Here is a 6000-nt window from a genome sequence, read left to right as displayed (position 1 = left end):
GGCAAACAGGGCGAGCGCTCTTTCTTTCAAGGCCGCGACTATTGCAGCATTCTTCGCAGTCGCCGGCGCTGCGATAGCATCCGCGCTCCGGACTAGAAGCTTGATCGATTAGGCGAAGTGGCTCCGATAGTGACACGGTCCCGCTCTATAGTCGCATCGAGGTACGAGCACCCGGCGAAGTCGCCCGACTCGCGTCAATCGTTCACGGTTTCCAGCAGCGCTCCCCTGCCTGAAGCAAATGAACGTCAGCCAACTCTTTTCTTCCGCGCTCAGCACATCAATCATCGCTAGCCAGAAGTCACTGTTGAGATTGAGCCTCAGAAAAATCTCGGAAAACTGTCGTTAAAGTCAGCCGCACTGTAATTCGACCGAAATCCATGTCCGAGGACACCTTATCTCTACTTGGCGTCTCCAGTAGTGAAGGCAATGACATGCCTTGCTACGTACGTCCAAGCCCTTTTCAAGGTAGATTTCGAAGAGTAGACATAACTTTTGAATAAATGGGAACCATGCCCATTTAATGACGCCGTAAAAATTTTGAGCCGATACTGTCATAGGCTGGCAATGAAATATTCTGCTTTTGCGTTCTACACGGAAAGAACCACTACACTGACCTGGGGCGATCTAGTATTACCTGGTGCAGTGTAGGCAGCCTTGAAATACTATCTTAGTTATCCTGGAATTCACCTCGCTCAAAGGGCCATGATTTGCTGAAAGTCTGGACAATACTCATGTCTTGCAAAACAACCAGTAGCATAGACAGCCCAGGAGGCAAGGGGACCTCTATGTACCGAGCGCAACCTGAAGCACTCGAATCGTCAAGAAGCAGTCGAGGAGCAGCTGCGTAAAGCTGTTGTTGCCAAACTTCACTATGTTGACCAGTAAGCTCCAACATACCCTGTGGAAGTTTATTCGAAATTATTGCACTCTTCGAATAAACTGAGCTTTTCTGAAAACTTGTCCTCTCATTTCCTGATACTCTTAGGAAATTCTGCTCTTAAATTACCTATTTTACTTTTAAACTGAAATTCTGCCTGAAAGGAATGAGCATTCAACTTTCTGTATAGAGTAAGTATTCGCAGTGAAAGTCTCAAAATTTGAATGCCTGTTGAGAAGAGCGAAAACATGTCCAAAGTACATATGAATTTTCAAAGAAAACTGAGAAGCAGTTATTCTACGATCCAATTCCCTGTTTTTGACATTCGCGATACCCCAAAAATTATGAAAATTAGGGAGTCTTCTTACAACAAAACCTATCGTTTTTCCTACTCTATGAGCACAGTGGCTTCGACTCTTGAAAGTCCGAACTTTTGTGAGCTTCTCTGGAAATGAATAACACTATGGCAACCTACTGTTTCGTGGTGGTGGCAGAATGTCTCGAAAGCACCATGACTGTACAAGGAAAGTTTCGGTGAAAATTTTGAAGCGCTTCATAACTCAGCATACTGTTATTGTGTCCCGATCACATTCGGTTCCTTCAGAACACTCAAACAGTTTGAACCAGCATCGGTAGCATCGAAGTAAAGGCGCACTGGTAACAAAGTTTCGAGAGCGTGGAGCTCACTCCTGTCGTTTGCAGGCAAGCAGCAGTGTCCTTTTTGTGTTGTTCGTGGCGATGGGTATATTCCAAGCCAGCCAGCAATTATAGCTTACCGCCCATGTTATGTACCATCTCTCTCTCACGAGATGCAGCTCACGTATCTCTCCTACCCCCGTAGCAGCCAGCCCTCTGCCGATATCACCGGTTCCCCTCTAAAGAACACTCTGGCAAGACCCTGTTTATATTATATGCATCCAGTGAGAACACAATTTGCCCCGGCACTCCAGCAGCTTTCTCGCCAAGGAATAACATCCTCACTTGTTCTTGGTCCATCTTCTGTGTGGAGGGTCCTGGCAAAGCATGGTTATCTCTTCTGGAACTGTTCGCAGTACCATAAAGCGCGAGCGAATTCGTCCTATCTAGAATTTAACGTAAGCTGAAGTCAGAATCTCTGCAGTCGTGAACCTGCGCTCATTCAAATAGTTTGTCCCTCCAGCACATCTAATCCTTGCGAGTCCTTAACATATGCTTATCCGCGAGCCGGGCAAGTCCCTGCTTCAAAACGGCCGAATTAAGCCCTAACAACGAAGCCCTATGGCTTAATGGCAAAGACAACCTTTCATCATTTCCTTCATTCCTTCTACTTTCTTATATATCCATTTGCCGCTAACCAAAGCAAGCATAAGCAACAAGCAAAGAAGAAGAGGAATGTTCTGTCACTCACTCACAGCGGCTGCAGAACGCTGCGCCCAATGAGCGATGTAGTTTCAAGAAGATTGCTTCTAAATTGCTACTCGCGCCTGCCAATCATGCGGTTCATGCTTTGGAAAATTCGCCTTCACATTATTTAGAAAAAATTTCCAGTCAAGTCCCGTTAATAAAATCAGAGCTCACATTCTCTTACCTAAGTCTTCGCAACTGGCTAAGGTCAGAACAAAGGTATATATCTGCAAATTTCATGTCAAACGAGATGTATCTTCTGGTAATCAAGGATATCGCTCCGCGAGTAGACGTCTGAACGCAAGTCGGGTGAGTTGCACGAAGTGAAAAGGAAGGGTGTTGCACCAGGGTTACGCATTATTCAGAGTTGCGAATTAGTCCGCACGTGATGGCAGCTATAGCTTCGACAAGCAGTTACTGATACTTTTAGCGCCGTTTCCTGTCCCCGCTTCCTCTCCCCGCTTTCTGAGACAGGAAGAGAGCGGAGTGAGTCTGGCGACCAATGAGAATGTAATATTCTAGCTGAAAGCAAAAAGAGGAAATGGTCCATGTACGGGCATCCTGCAGAAGCCGAGGGGGTGGTACTCGCGCTGAAAAGGCAGCGCTACAAGTGGGATCCAGAGGAGGTATTCCGGGAGAGTCGCGGCCGCGTATGCAGGGCGCGCGCCAGAATGAGGCGGTCGTAGTGCAGTGTTCTGTGCAGCGAAATGCTGGTGGTTCGGGCTATTTCAAGTGATGTAGTGAGGGATAATGATTCGGGAGCCACATATACAAGACGGAAAGACACGGGCGAGCCCTGGCTGTCTGCTGGGCGTTTATTTCAAGGCTGAAAACAAGAGACGCAGTGAAGACGACAGAAAGAGAATAGCGCTCAAGGAAAGGCAAAACATTATGAGCGAAGGGGAGGAGATAAAAAAATTTAAACGGCGACGCAATACACAGACGAATGCATTTAAAAGGCTTCGATTACCTACTTGGTTACCCATTTGCCGCTTTTCCTGAAGCTAAGAATAATATAAAGGATGGCAGATTCACAGCAATCACCCTTTCAGCATCGAACGGGAACTCCCGCAGGTGTCCAAAGAGCGCGGCAAATTCACAGTTATAGTAATGTTGAATAAGATATTTCTCATTCACTACATTTACAATTATACAAGCGACTTTTGTCTAGCGTGAGTGTAAGGTAGAAGCCAAAGTCGGTGAAAAAAAAAAAAAAAAGAAGTTGTGTACCGCTCAGAAGCAAAACGCCGGTAGCAGGGATGGTAGCAGCAGAGCGTGGAATGAAAAAATCAAGGAACAATCTGAGAAAGAAGAAATAGGGGGAAAGAAAAGGTGCAAAAGAATCCGAAGATAAATTCGTGAAACTATTTACGCAAGAGCTGTAAAAAAAAACAAATACGTATTTAAAAGCGCCAGTTACCCGTTGATATAATTTCATCTACTTTGCACTGGAGCTTATGCATGCTATCGTGGGCAGTGATCAGTTTGGTAAATATAGACAACAGCACAGGTTAAATAAAAGGTAGGCAATAATGAGAGACCTTCCAGAACGCGCACTTGTCCTATGTACGGGCTTCCCTTCTTTTCGGCGGGACAATTGGCACCGAATAACGCAGGGTCCTCATATATTGGTTTCCAGATTTTTTTCACGTGTTAGAAAAATTACAGAATCAGGCCCTTGTAGTGTGCCCTCTTTTCCAGTGTTCGCGTCGCTATCCTTCGTAGACCTTGTTTAGGAACATGAAAAACATTGTGTCTGGCGAGTTAAAAAGCGTCCTATATAGCAGACTGCAATGCAGCTGTCTATGCAGGGCCAAAAAACATCGCCACTAAAAAAGAATGAAGGAGGGATGGGCCACACAATCAGCACCTTTGTAGAGTATGTGAATACGCGACCGTGCACGTGTATACCGGTCAGTCTTCCCTTTCGGCCGCGAATGGCGCAAGCGTCGCGGCCTGAGTTACTTCTCCAAGAAAAGGCCGAAGTAACAGACAGCAAGCGCCGTAGAGGGGGTTATAATGTTATCGGCTGTAAGGTGGCCGCATTTGGTACACGACGGTGTTACAGGGATGTTATCAGCGAGATAGGCATTTGTCGTTAAGTGGGGGCACCGAAGGCTTGTCACACTGTTCTTTATTTCAGGATACGGACTGGCGTTCATCTTTCCCTGCTTGTCCTCCTTGCGTACATCTCATCCTGTGTTTCTCCCAGTATCCATGCCATCTTCTCTGCCTTAAATATACCCTATATATTGGCTTAATAAAAGTTTAGACGCGGCTCGGAAAGGGACGGCTTTGCACCCGCGTGTTGTGCGCTCGGCTCCCTGAGGGTCAGATCGAGGGAGGCCTAAGTCGATTAGCGATCACAACAAACCGTTCGCCTGCGAGGTTTTTAGGTGAGAGCCTTTCTTGGCTCAAGCTGAAAATCTGTCGTCTGCGAGGTTCCGCGAGATTTGTTCACGAGATGTGTTCGCAAGATTAGGCGAGATTTAACAACATACTTAACAACAGGCTGTGACGTCGACATAATTATGGCGGACTCCTAAGCTCTGCTTTTAAGGGTAAGACGCTATTGCATGGGCTATCATATTCGAAATATGAAGTCTCGCTTTAAACAACTCATAAAAATGTGGCTGAGTAGGGGGTAGCATGCCTGACTCGGTATCCAAGAGCACTGCAAGGTTGATTCTAATTCCGCCTTCCCACCTCAAATAAGCAAAGAGAATTAGCAGGTCCTCCCAACTTTCTGGTTTCGTGTGGTCTCTTTAGGTCGCACAAACCATCGCAGAACTACTGTTCGGCCATGCCAATGCGAGAGCTAACACTTGCTAGCGCCATGCCCATGATTTTGTCCTTACAGCACCGATTCTGGCATTTCTACGTAACGTGCTTTTTAACAATATCGCGTTAAAATGTTAGCTTTAATGAACGGATTATTCATTGCACCTTTCAACAACTGTATCCCAACTCCTTACACTAAGGAATTCTTAAAATTCTGTTAGTTACATGCAAAGAATCTGCATGTGTCACCTATACTGTGAAAAGCAATGTGAACTTTTTGAATCGTCAATCTTGTGCGTGGTGCTAGGTTTGATTGCGGCCTCATGGTTAAGTGACCTTAATGACATCATTATAGCCTGAATAAATCAGGGAACTTACAACTTTTTCTCCTGCAGTGGCGGGAGGGTATAGCTGTGAGCGAACTCTAATACTATCACATTAAAATGTCTTTATATTGTAGGGACTCGTCATACGATCGACCATAGAGTCAGCCTCCACGCAACCCTCCCGCAACAACCCTTGGCTCATTTGCTTTGAATCACTAGTTAGAAAAGCAGTGCGTTTGTGCCTGATCAGTGAGTGCCATGCATCGTGAGAGCGTCACGCAGCACTACACTTTGTATTTGCTGTCAAGCTGGGAAAAAAATGCATGAACGATTGACAACAACACTACCGTAGATTACAGCTGCCGCTTTATTCGTGATTCGCGACGAGCAGTCTTTTCACAACCTTGTGGGAAGGAGAAAAACTGGGTCTGCTTTAATGTTTCTTTTTTCTTTCCTCAGCAAACTTTCAGGAATGTCGACCTTAATGGCTTATTTGGCAAACAACACAAGACAAAAAATTTGAAGTAGCCACAAAATAATAATAAGTCATGACATTTCCTTCGTGAGTTGCATGTCTGTTTTGCTTTTCGATGATAATTTTTATACTTTGCTGCATTCCCGTTAGCCACATGT

The 6000-nt window shown here is 45.5% G+C and overlaps 1 protein-coding gene across 2 annotated transcripts in view; it reads right to left on the bottom strand.

Moving 5' to 3' along the window:
• The window catches only part of LOC146197253 (monocarboxylate transporter 12-like), a 23424-nt gene extending 20759 nt beyond the window's left edge, over positions 1 to 2665 (bottom strand). Inside the window, exons 1-2 of one of the 2 annotated variants that reach the window (XM_084599051.1) lie at positions 2265 to 2665; positions 1 to 229 (exon numbers count right to left, since the gene is read on the bottom strand). The exon at positions 1 to 229 is cut by the window's left edge and continues 110 nt beyond it. The gene's annotated coding sequence lies outside the window, so the exon portion shown is untranslated. The remainder of the gene's footprint in view (positions 230 to 2264) is intronic. The other variant, XM_084599052.1, reaches the window with a different exon arrangement.
• Positions 2666 to 6000: the final 3335 nt, after the last annotated feature.

Source organism: Amblyomma maculatum, chromosome 3 (genome assembly GCF_055883805.1).
Source record: "Amblyomma maculatum isolate TAMU_Amacu chromosome 3, ASM5588380v1, whole genome shotgun sequence".
In the NCBI taxonomy this organism is placed as follows: Eukaryota; Metazoa; Arthropoda; class Arachnida; order Ixodida; family Ixodidae; genus Amblyomma; species Amblyomma maculatum.
The sequence above is the reverse complement of the archived record's forward strand: the minus strand, read 5'-3'. Positions and strand labels throughout refer to the sequence as shown.